This window comes from Lolium perenne, chromosome 4, assembly GCF_019359855.2.
Source record: "Lolium perenne isolate Kyuss_39 chromosome 4, Kyuss_2.0, whole genome shotgun sequence".
Lineage (NCBI taxonomy): Eukaryota > Viridiplantae > Streptophyta > Magnoliopsida > Poales > Poaceae > Lolium > Lolium perenne.
The window spans coordinates 353,731,224-353,750,444 of NC_067247.2; positions in this window are offsets into that span (position 1 = coordinate 353,731,224).

The following is a 19,221-nucleotide window of genomic DNA, read 5'->3' on the forward strand; positions in this document are numbered from 1 at the left end:
ATGCACGAAGATTTATGGATGTTCTTCCTCGGAAGAACCAACAGGGGCACCCTCACCAGCTAGATTTTCAAGTTTGGGTGACTAGTTGTGCCCTCGAGTGTTATTTCTTAGCAGCGAACACACGAAACCTTCAATGCCCGGCCTAGTTAGGTTTAGTTTTTTTGCCATGTTTTATATTTGTATCAACCATGGTTCAAACTATGTATTAGTTTGTGGAAAATCATGATTTAAACTATATCTTCATGTAAACCATATTCCAAATTATGTATTAGTTTGTGGAATATTTTTTCTCTTTATTGAAATAAAAATGCGAAAAAAGAAAAAAAAATTAATGTTTGGGGGCGGCGTTTGGGGGACGCGACTGAGGAGCGACGTCCCCCAAACGCGGCACGAACAAAACACGTCTCATAGACACTCAATCCAGCGCCGTTTGACAGTTTGGGGACGCGACTGAAGATGCTCTAATCCACAATAAAAAAGGTAGTGTTTGCTGAACTTAAAGACGAAGGTGCACTTGTTCCAAACATTAATCTCGAACAAGAAAGACGTCGATTGCAGGACAGGTTCAAGACATTTTAAATTTTAAACCATAAGTTGACATGTTAAGAAATACGATGATGTTCAGGTCAGGCAAGCACTGAATGCCGAATATTTTTGTATTTAGTAAATATATTAATATCTAGAGATATCAATTACTCTCTCCGTCCTAGTTCGATCATAGGGCTTGCGTATATCTCTATATCGTAAATTTGACAATGATAATACAACGTATAAATTACAAAATATATATCATTGGAAAGCTCATGTGTTATACTTTCTAATGATATAATTTTTATGTTGTACGGTTGATATTATGTTTGCCAAATAAAAAACCTAGGGTTATGCGTAAGCCCCTATGAACTGGGGCGGAGGTAGCGCACCCAACCTTTGCAACAACGTAACACCCTAATAGCAGTACAGATGCATACAACAAAGAAAAAAAATCCCGCTGAGTATTTCAGCCCAAGCAGCAACAATACATCCACCACCAAGACAACACCTAAACTACAGAGCGATGCCTTCATGAACGAAATAGTGCACAAGCATCATCATCGCTCGATCAAAAAAATTAGATTTCCATCCTGAAGAAAGTTCCCGCTTTCAAAACAATGCTTTCAACAAGATCATTGCCAGGTACAACTAATTATAATCAGACCTTAGATTTTCACCTCAAAAAGGTAAGACTCTGAACTTCACGTGTGCTGCCGCCCTCACTCACAAAGTGCTGCTGCGAAACACAAAACACTAAACAAGTCCTTCAACAACACACTGACTCGAACCTACATTGCTAATTCTCTGATCCGACCTTCTCAATATTCTGAATGCCGAATATAACATGAGTGAAAATGAAGAAAACAAGTCACAGAACTAAGACCACATGCTGTTTCTGAAGAAGGTTATCCCCGCTTGCTTAAAGAAATGGTGGTTTTGCAATCATAACTTATGAAGATGAAAATGAGCACGCACGTAAGAGCATCTTCACACGGCCTCTCCAAAGCTCCCCCTCCAAAGGCTTCGGGGGTGCTTGCCGCTTTTTTTTTCTTCTCGTAGTCGTTTTCCTCAATTTTTTTTTTCACCGGCAAAGACGTTTTCCTCGTCCGACGCTCCCACCCCCAACCCAACCTAAAGGGGGGCAAGCGGGGCGCCATCAAAAGTTGAAAACATTGTGGGTCATCGTTGCGGGCGAGACAACCCCGAAAAATCCCTACTACGCCTTTTTTTCTTCTCACCCCGCCAGATCGCCACCAATCCTCGCCGCCTCCGCCATTCACACAACCCGAGAAGCCAGCGCCACCGAGCAAACAAGTCCCCCCGACAACCACCGCCCACAGCTCCACCGTCCGGAAGCGTCTACCAGCGGCTTCGGGTTTCGCCCACGCCATCCTGCCGCGAGGTGTTCGGCACATTGCCTGGATGGATTCGGACGACGAGGAGATGGCCGTTTTCCACGAGGAAGAGGCCGAGGTTCATGCTTCCGCCGACTACGCCGACGACGAGCATGTGCGGATCCTCGCTTCTCTCTTGGCAATGTACACCCAGGATGCGAAGCCTCGACGTGGAGATTCCAAGAAGGGGTAGCACAAGAGCAACCCAGGTGAACCAAGTGTCGCCTGCTTTTGCTCCCTTCCTCGCCATGCGTCAGGAAATTCGAGACACAACGATTCATCACCAACTTCAAGACGAGATGGTATATTACTTGTGGATGCTCAAAATAGGAGCCTAGTTTTATGTGCTTCGAAATCTGTTTAACTATTTATAATTTTTGTTATGCTTGTTAAAACTATGATTTTATTCTAATATGTACCTGTTTGTGCGGGCAGGAATGATTTTATTCAAATATGTCTGTTTTCAGTGATGTATGGGGGTCGCGGCTGGAACCCCCCCCCCCCGCGTTGCCCCACAGGGAGAATTTAGCATGTGCCCTCATAAGTTGGAGCTGGGTAAAGCAAGGAAGGAAACTTTGTTGCCGATACATGCTAAATGAGGATGCTTAGTTCAATCAGATAAACGATTATGGAAAAGACCTTAGTTTTAAATATAATTGTCTATTCCTTTTTATTGGATCGGTCTTTTGGTTGAACTAGCTAGAGCATGTAATTCTAGAGGTATCAGAGCGGTTAGCCTCACGCCGCCGATCCTAGGATTTCTCACCACTTCCACATCGTGCCACCCTTGGGTAGATCTTCTCTGGGGGTCATGACACCCGATCAAAATAAATATAAGCCCGATTCTTAGATTAGATTAGATCCAATTAATTTTCGAAATTTCCCAATTCCTAGATAAGACCCAAATTAGCCAAATAAATCTACAGATCGCGACAACCCTGAGAAAATTGGTGCTCACAAGCGGCGCACACATCAACACACCGTATATGTTTTCGTCAACATCTTCATCAACACGGACGCGGCGCTCGCTCGGCGACTTCATCGACGCGGAAGGGTCAGCGCCACATTTTCCACTCATACGGGTCTAATTCGGCAGTCCGCACCGGTCGTCGCCCACATGGCCACGAACTGCAGCTCAGGACACCCACACGGGTCGGTTCACACAGGTTGTCGCCCACATGGCCAATGGTATGTAGCTTCAACAACATCTTCACCGAGCCGCACAACTACGTCACCGACCGCTGCATCGACATCACCAACCCTAACAATTACGTTCAGTTTTACGACTACACCACAATTTTCGTCGAGTTCTACCCGCTAAAACAAATCATTACCAATGTATACTTCACGTGGTCTTCAAGAACAAAACTGTCGCTGGCGGCTGACGCACAAAAACCCGACGCCACCGGAGATCCCTGCCACTGCCGCATAAAACCTAAAGGGTAAGAGAAGGAACCAGAAGGGGACAATGATTATGACAAGGTGGAGAAGGTGACAAATGCGCTGGACTTCTCCAGTCGCAAGCGTTCGCTTCAGTCCCGCTACGACTTGGAGGGGTGTTAGAATACATGTACGACTGTGATTAAATTAGGATTAGATCTTCTTGTAGTCCAAGTCTTCTCCCAACCCCTTGGTACCTCTATATATATCCCCAAAGGGTCATGGAAAAACAATACACGGTTCTAGGGTTCTAGAATAACAGAAAGTGAATTTGTGGTGCTTGCGAGAGAAAGCATCCCGCAAATAAGAACAACAATGAGAAGTGCATCATCTAGAGGCAGAGGAAGAGGAAGAGGAATGAGTAATGGAAAGAAGAAGCAGGAAGAGGCAGAGGAAGGAGTAGGTCGTCAAGTGAATAAGGAGGTAGAGGTAGGGGAAGATCTACCAGAATTGCTACCAAAAAAGATCAAACTAGTACAAGTGAAATTGCACATGACCATGAAGATGCATCAGTTTGTGAGAGGGCGATCAAGAAGAGAGTACAGTACATCACCTAACAGCGATTGTTTCATGTTATTTGGTGATGGAAGGCAACAACAAAATCAAGTATACCAGATGAATAAAGATTACATCCCAGATTTGAATGACCATGAGACCACCGAGTCAAAGTGTGTTCGACCATGTAAAGCAACATGTTTGTTTTGTGATAGTGCACTAAAGAATAAGTACCTTGCGTCAGTTTAATTGGCTACATGATTGCCAATTGAGTGAAGTGTTGTTGAATTATATTGTAGTCAATATTCACTAAACATAATATATTTCTATGGTTTTTTATTTCTCAATTTATTAGCAAAACAATACATTTGTTGAATGTTATTTGCCATTTCACTACCAACTAGTATGGAAAGCAATACTCAATATTGCAAAGCTTGCAATATGTCACTTGTCAATTGAGGCAAGATTGAGCACATAGAAAATAGCATATTGCAATATCCAATTTTATTCCACTCACACAAAACACTGACCCTCACGCACAACAAGATCTCTCACACACAAAGAGTTGATTTTTATCCTACACATTTTTAACAAATTTGCACTAGTTAAGTTCATTTTCATCTCCAGAACATGGGAAGAACTACACTACACAACGGAAAGCAAGAGAGCAACATAAGAACTAACTGGAGATTCTCGCGTGGTTGTCCTGATCGGCATGGGGTAATACTCTTTGACATGTCACCTTCTATTTCTTATCGCCAACCCTAATGCTCCCACTGAAACCACCGTTGGCACATGTGACCTCGCCGCCCTCTGCCGCCGCCATAAATTTGTCTACGCCCGCCTCCTAGCTTGCCTTCGTCGCTCACTCAGGCTGCAGTTCGCAACACACACTGGTTGCGGCTCTCTTCTCTCTCTAGGGTTAGGGATCGGAGGTGATTCTACGCACGGGGAATATGTTCCTTTTTTCCTACTCACAAATAGAAAAAAAGTTTTCATTCAAAATAAAACGAGACAACATGTGACCCTTTGCCATGTCCACGTGTCATCTCCGCATTGGCTAGGACCAGTGATCATCCTGATTTGAAAGTCGTAGGATCGTGGCTTCACACTTTGCAACTTGTAGGATCAAATTTTTACATCATATGTAAGTCGTAGTCTTTGAACTACCACCTCCATTTCAAAAATCAAGGCGTGTATTTTTAAACAAAAGTCAAGGCATATTAAGATTGACTGGAGCTTTACCCAAAAAAAGACATTATTTACAATAGTGAATGAATACACTATGAAAATACATCTTATGGTGGATCTATTGATATAGATTTAGTATGCTAGATACTCTCTTTTTTTGTCTCTATGTAAGCAATGGTTTTTTGACTATGCTTATCTTATTTTATACTCGTCCAAGCGTTTCGTACCTTGTCCTGGTTCAAGAAAAAGGCGCGAAAGTAGGAGGGAATCCGGGTCCCAAATGTGGTAAACTGGCACGGGGCCACATCCAATCGAATCTTCTCCGTGTGGAGATCTTCTTCTTCACGGATAGCGCTCCCTCCTCGATCGCCGCCACGCGCTGCTTTCTGCGACAGGCCGATGTGTTGTGTGTGCGCCTCGAGGCCCGTTTGCCTGCTGCCGCGCCACTTTCAGCAGCCTTCACGTACTCCCCTCCGGCGTCCGTACACCAGCTCCGCCTTCACGTGAGCATCGAACCGCGCACTTTCTGCATAGGTCCGCGTGAAGATCGTCCTCATCCATCGCGACGTGGTTTGAATACGGCGTCAACTCAACTGGATCGTCAAAAATATCGGATGGGGACATTTTCAAATCGATTAGTTCAGGCTTCGATTGCCGACGAAATATGGGCGGGGCACTGATCCCATGCATGCACGCATGCTTAAATTATTTGTGCGGATTGCACTTGATCTTTGGAATTTGGATTCACCAAATCACCTAGGAAGATGCTACCACGCAATTCACGCACGCATGTGATCCTGCCTCCTTTATTTTTAGGAGGATGTGACCCTTGAGTCTGGCACGTGAGTGAGAGAACAATACCAACACTCAAAATACCCAGAAACCCAAAGCCCAAATATCTGCTTCCTCCTTGCTATTTGCCATGTGTTAAAATATACGATTTTTTAAAAAGCTAGTTTTAACATATAAGCCTTTTTAGAAAGCTAATTTAGCTCCCTGAAAAGGCTTATATGTTAATACGAAAGGGGTATAACATCGTAATATTTACAATTCTTAAAATCTATAAACACGGAATGAGCCCCTTGTAGAGACTTTTTTTTTGAACAGATAAGGCCCTAAAGGGCATGGAAGCTTCATTAGTCGGTGAGAACAATTACAAGGAGGACCTTGGCTTTGGGAACAATAGCACCAAGAGTCCAAAGATTTTACAAAAAGGAACCCAGAAAGATAGAAAAGAGAGCAATCGGCTCCTTCTCCACCGCGTCGGTTGGATCTTGGGCCATGGTCGCTGGCGGCGACACCGGGGACTGCGCCACTTGGTTCGTCACCAGGATGGATCACCACGCCAAGATCGAAGATCTTCCCCTTCAGCTCTTCGGCCTGAGAAAGTAGATACTCCCCGGAGCTGCATCTTCCGAGGTGCGGAGAGGCCCCCTAGGCCAAAAATAGCGGCGGCGGACGACGCTGGCGCTTGATATCTGCCGCCTGAAGAGAGCTTCCAACATGGTGAGCACCGCATGCTCACCCATGTGCCTCTCGACTCCAGATCGACAAGCATTGGGCCTTCCCCCCTCCTGTCTGTCTCCACGACCACAAGGAGGAGGAAGAAAAACCCAAGAACTCAGCATATCCAGAGCCAGAGAGAAGAACCTGGATCTCTACTCCGCCGGGGAGAGCACCCAGCTAAGCTTCTCCTCCTCGCCTCCACGGCCGCCCAGAAGAAGCTCCACCGCGTGCCGCAGAAAGCTTCGCCCCTCCCCCTCGCCTCCATGGCCGGCCAGGGGGGGCTCCGCTTCGCAGCTCCTCAGCATCAACAACAGCTCCGCGACAGCTACTTTATTATCGGAGATGGTGGCTCTCTCCTCGCTCGCATGCTCCGACCACCGGAGACATAGCTGCAGGGATAAGAATCCTAATCCCCAGATCTTGCCGCCTAGATCTGAGGCACAGCTCCAAGATGCCACTAGGGGACTAAAGCTAGAAGAGGAACCTACATATATACAGCCGGTGCTAACTCCTCTCCATCTCCAGCCGGCTAATCCGGCGGAGAGGAGGAAGGAGCAGCCTGGAGAAGAAGAGAGAAGGAGCAGCTACTGTAGCGGCTTGAGAGCAGGATGGGGGAAATGAGAGCGGTACAACGAGAGGTCTTCCCTTGTAGAGACTTAACGCGACGAAAAATATCATGTTGTCAGGACAAAATCCGTGTGAGCCGTATGAACTTTGATTTTTTTATTTTCTTTATTTCAAAATCTCTTATCGTTCCCTACTTGGTTCCATATTTGTTTTCTAAAAAGATCAAATTTCATCAACTTAGACCAAAGTTTATCAAAAGTAATGTGTAAGTCTATCAGAAACAAACATACCAACGACTGATGGAAACACATTGATTGCAAAAGAGACTAACAATTAAATGGAAATAATTACTTTCTCTAGGCAGAAGATTTGTTCTCATTAATTCACTACTGACTAATGTGGTATTATATATGATCTCTTTCTTCTAACTATCCAAAGGAGTATTACACTTGTTGGATTATTTCTGATCAAGATTTTCCTCGTAAGGATTTAGAATATCAACTGAATAATGGCATGTGGTTTGACGACCTAAGGATCAGAGGGATTGAGATTCAAGACCTTGTGGTTAAGAATAGAGCTCTTTTAGGTAAATGTCTTTACAAGCTACTTATCGAGCATGGGGTGTGGCAAACAGTACTAAATAGAAAATACGTAGACTCACATGCATTGTCCTAGGTCTATTTTAACCCTGCGGACTCGCATTTCTGACCTGGTATAATAGAGATGAAAAAATGCTTCTTTCGAATTGGACTGTTCATAATTAAATATGTCTCAGAAACTAGATTTTGGGGTGGACGAGTGGCTGGCTAATACTACAATTCGAGAACAATATCCAGTTGTATACAATATTGTCTGTCACAAGAGCAATAACATCTCTCCGGTGTTGGAGACCTATCCACCAAATGTGACGTTCGGAAGGAATTAGTTGGCCCCAAGCTTGTATCATGAAATGCTTTGCTACAACAATTGACAATGGTTCAACTAACACAAAGGGCCGACGAATTTCGGTGGACATACATGAGAGGTATATTATCAGTGGACCATATGTGCTAGTTCATAATTTATGAGATGATTTTATATAGTATTTAATCCTAATTTTTGTATATAAAATGCCTCATGGCATGCCACATCTAGCAATCTGTATGTCTTAAATGCATGATTACTTGTTTCCATTCATTTTCATGTGAGATTTGCACAACTAATAGTTTTAGTAGGATCTATTATATTTTCTTGTCTTTGGTGTGTGTAAATGTTCTGGACATTTTATGAATAAAGCATGAAGAAAGGAGCTAAGAAGAGGCAATATGGGGGAGTTACAAGCACCATGATTGTGCTATTTCAAGGGTGGAAAAGTGATATTTTTTCCATTAGAAGATGGTAAAGATCCAAGACCAGGGTGTACTAGCTCTCTTCCATGGAAAAGATTAGTAAGAGGCTTTGATTTTTTAGAAAAGTCCTTAATGAATCTTCTATAAAAACCAGTATGCCCAAGGAAACTTCTTATACCTTTAATATCTCGCGGGTATGGTAGCTTCTCTATGGCTTCTATCTCCGCGCGGTCCACTTCAATGCCTCTTCCTGAAACTCGATGCCCATGGACTACACCTTCCGTTACCATTAAATGGCACTTCTCCCAATTTAGGACTAGGTGTTGATCCTCACACCGCTGCAGAACTTTGTTAAGATTGAATAGGAAATTATTAAAAGAGGTACCATACACAGAAAAATCATCCATAAACACTTCCATATTATTTTCAATATAATCAGCAAATATAGCATTGATGCATCCTTGAAAAGTAGCAGGAGCATTGTATAAACTAAATGGAATTCTTCTATAAGCAAAAAGTACCAAAGGGACAAGTAAAAGTTGTCTTTTCTTGGTCATCTTTGTGCACATGAATTTGAGAGAAACCAGAATAACCATCAAGATAGCAAAAATGTGAATGCTTAGATATCTTTCCAGCATTTGATCAATGAATGGAAAATGATAAAGATCTTTACGAGTAGCTTTATTTAACTTTCTAAAATCAATGCACATTCTATAACTAGTAACAGTACGCTGAGCTACTAGTTCATTTTATTCATTTGGAACCACAGTGATTCCTCCTTTCTTAGGCACACAATGAACCATTTACTATCAGCTATAGGATAAATAATATCGGCTTCAATTGGTTTAATTACCTCTTTTCTTACCACTTCTTTCATTTTTGGCTGAAGACGGCGTTGGTAATCAACAACGGGCTTTGCATTTTCTTCCAAATTAATCTTATGGATGCATAAAGGACTTACACCTTTTAGATCATCAAGAGAATAGCCAATAGCTGGCCTATGAGCATGCATCACCTCGAGTAATTTTGTTTCTTCATCTCCTGGAAGATTAGGACAAAGAATAACAAGATATATATTCTTCTCATCAAGGAATGCATATTTCATATCTTCGGGCAAAGGTTTTATTTCAAATCTAGGATCCTCTTTGGGTGGTGGCAAAACTCCTAGATTATGCAATGTGCAATTGCAATTGTGGTGGTTGTTGAGATAATATTTGTTCTAGTGCTTCTCTTTATTCATTATTAAATGGCTCCTCTTTATTAAGTACATATCGTTCCACCGCGTCCGATGAATCAACTGCCACAGAAGCAAGAGTTTCCACTATATCTTTTTGAAAAAAATTAAATGCTTATCAGTAAAGTTTGAAAATTAAATTCTGAACTTTCTATAGCACATTTAGTAAACACTTTCTCTTTTGGTAAACTACTTTCAGCACCAACGGTATGTAAGAAGGTCTACCAAATATGATAGGACAAAATGCATCTTGAGAGCAAACAAGTACAATAAAATCAACACGTACTTAATCTTTCCTACTAATACTTCAACATCTTTAACCATACCAAGATGAAAAATATACTCTTTATTATCAAGTTGAATAGTTATACCTGTTTCTTTCATGTGTATGGGATCAATGCCAGACTTAATTTTAAGATACAGAGAATATGGTATCTATCACATAGACCATGATAGCATTAAGCTTCTATAGCACAAGATGTAATATGTTTACCAACTTTAGTAGTATTACCTTGAATTTTCTTAGTGGAATCTTCACATAGATAAACATCATCAGGAGCTTCTTCATTTAATTCTTTGATGGCCAATTTTTTTGCTTCATGTCAATTTGTTCATATGGTTCGTCACATGTTCTAGCACACTTATTTGCAACAGTATTGAGTAAATTTTCCTTCACTCTATTTGGATATGGAGGAGATTCCTGGTGCATGTAAAATGCATACATAAACTTTGCACTTTATTGCAACATATTTGCATCTTATATAATGTTATTCCCATGTTATATGATGTTTTAGGGGATTTTCTAAACAATCCCCCTCCCCCGGTTCTAATTATGTTTGGCAGAAAACGCCACTTTTTAGTGTTTTTTTACTTTTCCAGGAGCTAAAGGACTCAAAAGGGTAAGGTCAAGGGCCACACTTCGAAAATTTCGACACAAACAAAATAAGATGAAGTGGCACACCATCCTCCTTTGAGCGCGCCACCGACCTTTGTTTCCATCTCGAGAGTCCGTTTCGCCTCATCTTTTCACCGACAGACTTCTTTTGACCTAAAACTACTATATATACGACCCCGGGGGGTTTCGTCGAGGCTACGCCGGCGTAGATCAAAAACACATAAATAGAGAGTTGGTAGGCCACCGCCGGTGGAGATTGCATGGGGGGACACTGCCGGAATCATCTCCGGTGGACTCCACCACACTCCGGTGAGGGCATCAACACCATCTTTATCATATTCATAAACATCTACAACAACTCTTCATCATACCCCTCTGTAATCTCTTGGCAAACATAATGTATGATGCAATATATTGTTTTCCCATGATCTATTGTATCTCTATGTTGATGTTTGAGTAGTGAATTGTTTCATGGCAATTGTTATATAGTTTGTTGTTGGTTGCATACACGTATTTTTATCTTCTATGATGATCTTTTGTGTTGACATATGAGTGCACACATATGTCAAGGGGATGCATAAGTTTATCACCGTTGCATGTTGATAGCATGGGGGATAGCGAGAGCTTCAAAAATCTTGTCATGATTCTTGGATGCATGTTAGCGGGGGGGGGGGGGGGGTTCAAATTATGGGGACCTTTAAACTTACAGCTATGGTGGGACATTTATGTCTTAATGATTTCTATACCTGCTTATAAAAATGGCTCTAGGACCCATTATAAGGGGAGTCTTTGCGCATATCAATGGCTACACCTATCTATGACTCCTCCCTACAAGAAACACTAAAAAGACTATGATGAGCTTCACTAATTGTGACAACCACACAAATTAAATAGTAATTTTCCTGAACACTTTTTCTCTTCAGTTACTCCACTTCACTTCCCTTCATCTCATTGCATTTTACTTTTTTGCACTTTAACTTCCTTGTTTTACTTGCATTTTAATTTCAGTGACAAAAACTTCTACACACACACACCATATCTCTTAGCTTTGCATAGAAGGCCATATAAGTGGGTTGTAGGTATTTAGAGAATAAATAGTTTACCTTCAGCTCCTCGTGAGTTCTACACTCAAATACTTATTGAATTGTACTTGAGGGTTATCAAGATACTTCTCTGGCGCTGTTGCCGGGGAGCGTAGCGCTAAGCTTCTATTCTTGTTTGCATTGCTAGTTTACTTTTAGTACCTTTATTTTAGAAAATGTAAAATACCAAAAGTATTCCTGTTATGAGCACAAGTATGAATATCAATGACATCTTGTTTATGTACTTGAATTCTGCTGAGATTGCTAAGAAACATAGAGAATCAAAAGAAGGTATGAGTTTAGAAGGGTGCTTGCAAATGCTAAATTCTATTGCTGTTGAATTGCTTGACTACTATGATGATAAAAATGTTGCTCTGAACAAAATTTTAGAAATTTTAATTTTCAATGTAGATCCCATAAAGAGTATGTTATTGCATATTATCATAGTTGCAACTATGCTCATTTAGGGATGGAACAAGTTGAGCAATGTGTTATTTATATGGCATTTGGGAATTATACCCTTTCCTTTTTTTAACAAGAAACTTTTCCTCTATCTTCTAATTCTAAAAAAGCACTCATAGGAATCCTTAATTATTGTATAATCAACTACCGTGAAAATACCTATGTTGTTGGCATTAAAAAGAGGGGCATGGCTTCCCAAGAGAACACTATTTTTTTGCAGGAAGAAGAAGATGAAAACATAAGATTGTGGATGTCCATGTAGCCCGCAGAGGAATTCAAAGAAGAACAAGAGGAGGAAGAGGATAATAAAAGCGTAAGCTTTAGTATGCACATGCAACCCCAAGAAGAGCGTGAAGAAGAACAAGAGGAGGAAGAATGGAGTAGCCACCCATCTCCAACTCCCAACAATTGTAACTCACAAAACACCCCTTCTTATAATATTGATGATGATCCTCTATGTGAAATAATTTTGTATAATTTATGGAACGATCATGATGATTTAAAATGAATAGATGATACCGTAATCTCATTAGATGATTTGTCTATATGTGGTGATTCTATTCACAACTATGTTATTGAGTCCACTCTTGATGCTTGCAAATACTATGAAAGAGGAAGAGATAAGAACCCTATTTATGTATTTATGTTATTTAAAATGCAAGCTACTCATAATTATATGAATTTTCTACCATTTATTTGATGTTATTTATTCATATATAAAATCCCAATGCATAGGAAGAGAGTGAGACTTAAAAGTTAATGGTTTCAAATCGTGTGGTGTGATCCATATGCTTTCAAGTAACTTTTAATTTGAGCACACATTTATATCCTTGTTAAATGGCTTTACTTCTTATTACATATTAGTGAGTTTATGAATTTTAATAAAAAATGTATGGAAGATTAAATAAGAAGGATGTGGAATGGAGAAGTTGGGGTCGACCTTGAGCATGTGTTGTTCATGCCAATGAAACCATTGCAAAGTCTACATCATTAAAACTCTTTCTACAGTAAAACAAAATTAAAAAAAGTGTTTCCTTTCTTTATATATATGTTAGCTTCTTGAATAAAATGGTTTCCCAATAATTTATATAGTTTCCATATTGGTAGAAATTATCATATCATTTGTTTGGAAAGCTAATAACATTGTAGGCACTGGAGTATCATGAAGATGAAAATATTTCTTTGATTGAGATGAATAACATGATATGATGAGGAAGAAGTATAGTACCAGAGGTAGCCATATCATAAGCTTGGGAATGCCCACACATCCCCCTCTTCTTTCAAGTATGTCAAGTAAATTGTTTCAAACTCATGTTCTAGTTTTATCTTCATGATCACGTTAAATATTTGCGGGGGTCATGTTTTTATTTATAGTTGTTTTTTTTTGGTTTTTCATATGCATGATTTCTGTAGCATGTTAGTTTTATTTTTTTACTCTCTGGTTTCTAAATAAAGTACCAAGTTTTTACCCATTTGGATGTTAAAAGTTGTTAAACAAAAGCGGGAGTTGTTGTTTTCTGCGCTGCACTTTTTGGTGCATGCTTTTTGTGATTTTTTTGGTAAATCATAGAATCTTAATAAAATAAAAATAGATGAATCATTTCATCCTATATATGCATGTAAATTGGCTAAATTCTCTAAGGTGTATAAGTCATGCCAAAAATTCAGTTTTGCTGCAGGAAACATTTTGGGCAGATGCTGCCTTACTATTCTAGATTCATTCTTTTGAGTATCGAAATGACTTTTACTTGTAACTTTTGATATAACATAATGATTATAACATTATGTGATATAATAAAATATCAGAAAACATCATTTCTTTGTACCTCAAATGTCACCTCATAGAAAAGAATGAGAAGAAAGTTTTGTGTTGAAGTTTTTTCACAGGAAATGGAAGAACACCACACCAAGAGCAATCCAAGAATGGTGAAGACCATAAGCTTGGGGATGCCCAAGGAACCCCACTGGATTCATATTAAATCTTTTGGTTTGCATGCTTCTAAAGTTTTTTTTAGCAACTGAGGACGGTTAATATAAACACAAAAAGAATCTTGATACACTGGGACTACAAGTACAGAGTGTTTTATCAGCAGATTGTTTTCCCCACAAGGGTGAGTCGAGGGATTATATCGAACACTCGGGGAACTGGACAAAAGAGTATACTCTTCTCTCTTATTCTAGCAATTCTGCAAGTAAAATAAATACCTTGTGTCCCCAACTCCACCATGTGGTTGTCAAACAAAAGGTTTCTCGTAAGTAAATAATACAAGTAGAAATAACACAAGTAAAAACTAAACTAGATAAAATAACTAAGTAAATAGAGTAAAGAGGTTGATTGTATTTGGTGTTTTGGATGCAAATAAGTAAAGTACATATTTTTGTATTTTTGGATTAAAATAGTGCAGCAAATAGAAAACAAGATAAAAGCAATGTAAAGGTGTTTCTTATGATAAAAGGTGGACCGGGGTTCATGGATTCACTTGAATATTTTCTCTTAAAGTTGTGGTGGACAAATAACAATTCATCAATGAGATATGAAGGTGCAAATAATAGTATATGTAAGATCAGAATTAATATGGGCATCACGTCCTAACATAGAGATGATGCAACACATCTCTCTTATACTCCACAAGAAAGAAACTTCATCAATATTGTATTAAGATTTAACAGAGCATAGAAATAAGTACTTTGACATGAAGTTTGAATATCAAATATGCTACCTTGAACAAACAAGATCATCACTACTATCACGTGATGAACGTAGCACATGCATTCACCTTATCCCTAGTGAGGTAGCAAAAGAAAGACAAAGCCATAATAGATCTTGAACATATTGTCACTACCCAATCACTAAAACCATGCTATTCCATCTAATACACACATCACCTTACACACTCTTGCACATATGTTTGATCAGAACAAATACTTAAGAATGGGGTACATAATATGCATCTATCAGTACATCTCACACATAATATGATCAGATCTCGTAAAGCAATATCATAGAATAAGGATCCACATCATAGGTATTACAAATATGACCATAATCATGATAGGCAGCTCATATGGCACTAAGAACTATGAAAAACATGAGAAAAATAGATCAAGCTACTGCCACAAACCTGTAGTCTCGAGGTGGACTACTCCCTCTTGGTCATGGTGATGATGATGAATATGTTGGAGAGGGTGGAGATCCCTCCGGCGGTGATCCCGGTGGAGTTTCCCCCTCCAATCTTCTCTGCAGCAGCCTTCATTTTCATGTTTCTGTGTTTGTGTGGCGCTCTCCTCCCGAGAACTCTTCGGGATCATATATATATAGTCGTTTTTAGGGCAAAATATGTCGGTGGGCGAAAGAATTAGCGTATTCGGACGATCAATGACCGAACGGATGTGGGTGGTGCGCCCTAACATACTGGGCGCGCCACATGGCCTCTTTCGGCCCTCAGGCCTCTCGAGGTGTGCTTCCAGGGTCCAGGGCGCTTATCCCGATGAAAAAGTGATGCTCCAAAAATCTCAGGTCAATTGACTCCGTATAGGTCTCTGGAAGTGAAAAATACACAAAACAGGTTTTTCCTGTTCTGCGATGTTATAACCCAAATAAAGGGGATCAGTGGTAAATCCCCATAAATAAATGTAAAACATGGTATTATCATCATATATGTTGCAAATATGTGGGAATTCAATATGATAAAGGAAAAAATTCATGTATGCATTTTACATGCATCAACATCACCAAGCTTAACCTATGCTCGTCCCGAGCATAAAGGTGATAAAACTAACATGAACTTTGGAGTTTATAATATATAGCTTCTAAATAATCATGCAAAGTATCACAAGGTTCAGTTAATAAAGAATGACAATAAGTAATATGAACTAATAAAGTGATAACTCGTACATTCTACAAAGCATGCATAATAGTAAATAGCATTGTAAAAAACATGAATGATAATATTATGGATCATAAAGCATGCTTAGAAGAATCTTATAGAATTTTTGGAAGACTCTTTGTCCTCTCTTTTCAGGAATATTTCTTTTGACTCTTGAACACAAGAAATTAAGCAGGAAATGTATGTGCTAAACCTCCAACAAAATAAAAATTAAAGAGCATAAAACATGGTTTTGAGCTATGCAATTCATGTCAACAATAATAGTAAGGATGGGGTCCCAAGTATCTCATGTATAAAGATATCTATGTGTCATGAGTTTGAACTCTTATGAGTAAGTGTTGCCTCACTTTCTTGAATGCTAAGGACTACACCTCTTGTTACTCAACTCCGGGTTATCAAGACATTTTGACATACATGTTTTAACCAAGTATTGCAATGGGGTACCTTCATGCCACCTGTACAAAGGAAAAAGGAGATGTGCATCTCTACTATAGGTCATCCATGCTCAATGTATGTTGTTAATGTTTTCCCGGTTGAGATACACATGTCCTTTGGTCCTTTGTATAGGCGGCATGAAGGTATCCCATTGTGTTACTTGGTTGAAACATGTATGTTGAAAGGTCTTGGTAACCCGAAGCTGATCGAGTAACAAGAGGTGTAGTCGTTAGCATTCAAGAAAGTGAGGCAACAGTTACTCATAAGAGGACAAACTCATGACACGTAGATATCTTCATACATGAGATACTTAGTACCCCATCCTTACTATTATTGTTAACATGAATTGCATAGCTCAAAACCATGTTTTATGCTCTCTACTTTTTATTTTGTTGGAGATTTAGCACATACATTCCCTGCTTACTTTCTTGTGTTCAAGAGTCAAAAGAAATATTCATGAAAAGAGAGGACAAAGAGTCTTCCAACAATTTTATAGGATTTTCCTAAGCATGCTTTATGATTCATAGATACTTACCATTCATGTTTCCTACAATGCTATTTACTATTATGCATGCTTTGTAGAATATAAGAGTAATCACTTGATGAGTTCATATTACTTATTGTCATTGTTTATTAACTGAACCTTGTAATAGTTTGTATGATTACATAGAAGAGATGTAATAAACTCTAAAATCCATGTTAGTTTTATGACCTTTATGCTCGAGGACGAGCATAGGTTAAGCTTGGGGATGTTGATGCATGTAAAATTTATACATGAACTTTGCAATTTATTGCAACATATTACCACATATTTGCATCTTATATAATGTTATTCCCATGTTTTATGATGTTTCAGGGGATTTTCTAAACAATCCCCCCTCCTCCGGTTCTAATTCTATTTGGCGAAAAATGCCACTTTTTAGTGTTTTTTTACTTTCCAAGAGATAGGGGACTCGAAAAAGGGCAAGGTAAGGGGCCACGCTTCAGAAATTTTGAGGCGAACAAAATGAGATGGAGTGGGCCACCGACCTTTGTTTCCATCTCAAGTGTCTAATTCGCCTCATCTTTTGTCATACAGACTTCTTTTGACCTAAAAACTACTATATATACGACCCGGGGGGGTCGTCGAGGCTACGATCGCATATATAGATCAAAACACAGAAATAGAGAGTCAGCATGCCGCCGCCGACGGAGATTGGAGGAGGGAAACGCTACCGGAATCACCTCTGGTGTACTCCACTCCCTCCGGTGAGGGAATCAGCACCATCTTCATCATCTTAATCAACATCTACATCAACACTTCATCATCCCCCTTTGTAATCTCTTGGAAAACATGATGTCTAATGCCATATATTGTTTTCCCATTATCTATTGTATCTCTATGTTGATGTTTGAGTAGTAAATTGTTCATGGCAATTGTTATATAGTTTGTTGTTGGTTGCATACAAGTATTTTGTTATCTTCTATGATGATATTTTGTATTGTTATATGAGGGCACACATATGTCAAGGGGATGCATAAGGTTATCACCGTTGCATGTTGATAGGATGAGGCATAGCGGGAGCGACATAAACTTTGTCCTAATTCTTAGATGCATGTTAGCGGGGGTTCAAATTATGGGGACCTTTAAACTTACATCTATGGTGGGACATTTATCTCTTAATGATTCCTATACTTTCTCATCAAAATGGCTCTAGGACCCATCATATGGGGTGTATTTGCGCATATCAATGGCTACACCTATGTGGTGACCCTGCATACCACTGCATGTTGTAGTATGCCAGTCGTTGATATAACATTCACGAAGTACCATTCCGCAAACATTACATCCCTCAGAGTAGTACAACAGAACATAGCAGGTCCATAACTCATTCATTGATGATTACAAATATCATACACATGTCACCTTGGAGCTCCTCTTGGGTCCTAAGAGGAATACTCCTGGGTTCGAGGCGAACCCAACTTAGCTTACAATATAAGAGTCTCATTAAGTTATACATTTATTTCCTCGAGCAGCTAAATACTAAGAGTTCGGGCTGCTCGGTTACTACTACTACTGGATGTCTTTAGGCTTGATCTCCTCCGGAAGCCTCCCCTGATCCGTAGACGATGAGGTAGTCTACGCCTTCTATACCTCCAGAGAGGTCTGGTTCTTCATAGCCGATGATCTCGGCTCCTTCATTGTTGTCGTAGTCCTCCTCCAGATGATTCAGACAATCTAAGCATGGGATTTAAGAGTGGTATGAGTACGAGCGTACTCAACAAGTTCATTATAGATAAGAGGTGTTTAATGCTCTAGCTACGATATTAGACCAGAAAGTCTAATAACAATGCAAGTTTTGATAAACATTTCTTCAAGAGATTGCTTTTATTCCAAAGAACTATGTCCGTCAGCCTTCACCGGTTTACTAGAACTTCATGGAGCTCCTTTCCGGCCGCGTTCGTAGTTCCTTATCCCGGAACAGGGAGTGACAGGTCACAGTTCTTTACACTCTGCAGAGGTGTGTTGCTTTACCCATAAGAGATCTTAACCTTGGTGCCAACCGGGCAGCTTTCCCGTCCACACTACCTTCGGTGTGAGGCCCGGTATAAGGTCTAGCCAATCATGTTCCTCCGCTACCTCGAACACCCACCCTTTGTTGCATACTCCGACCCTGGGTCCACGCCGGCCCCATTATTCCCATAGATTTCAGGGTGGACTCCGACCACGACATCAATGCAGGGCTCTACCATACATTCCTACGCCGGCAGATGCAACCCATCATAGACCTCAT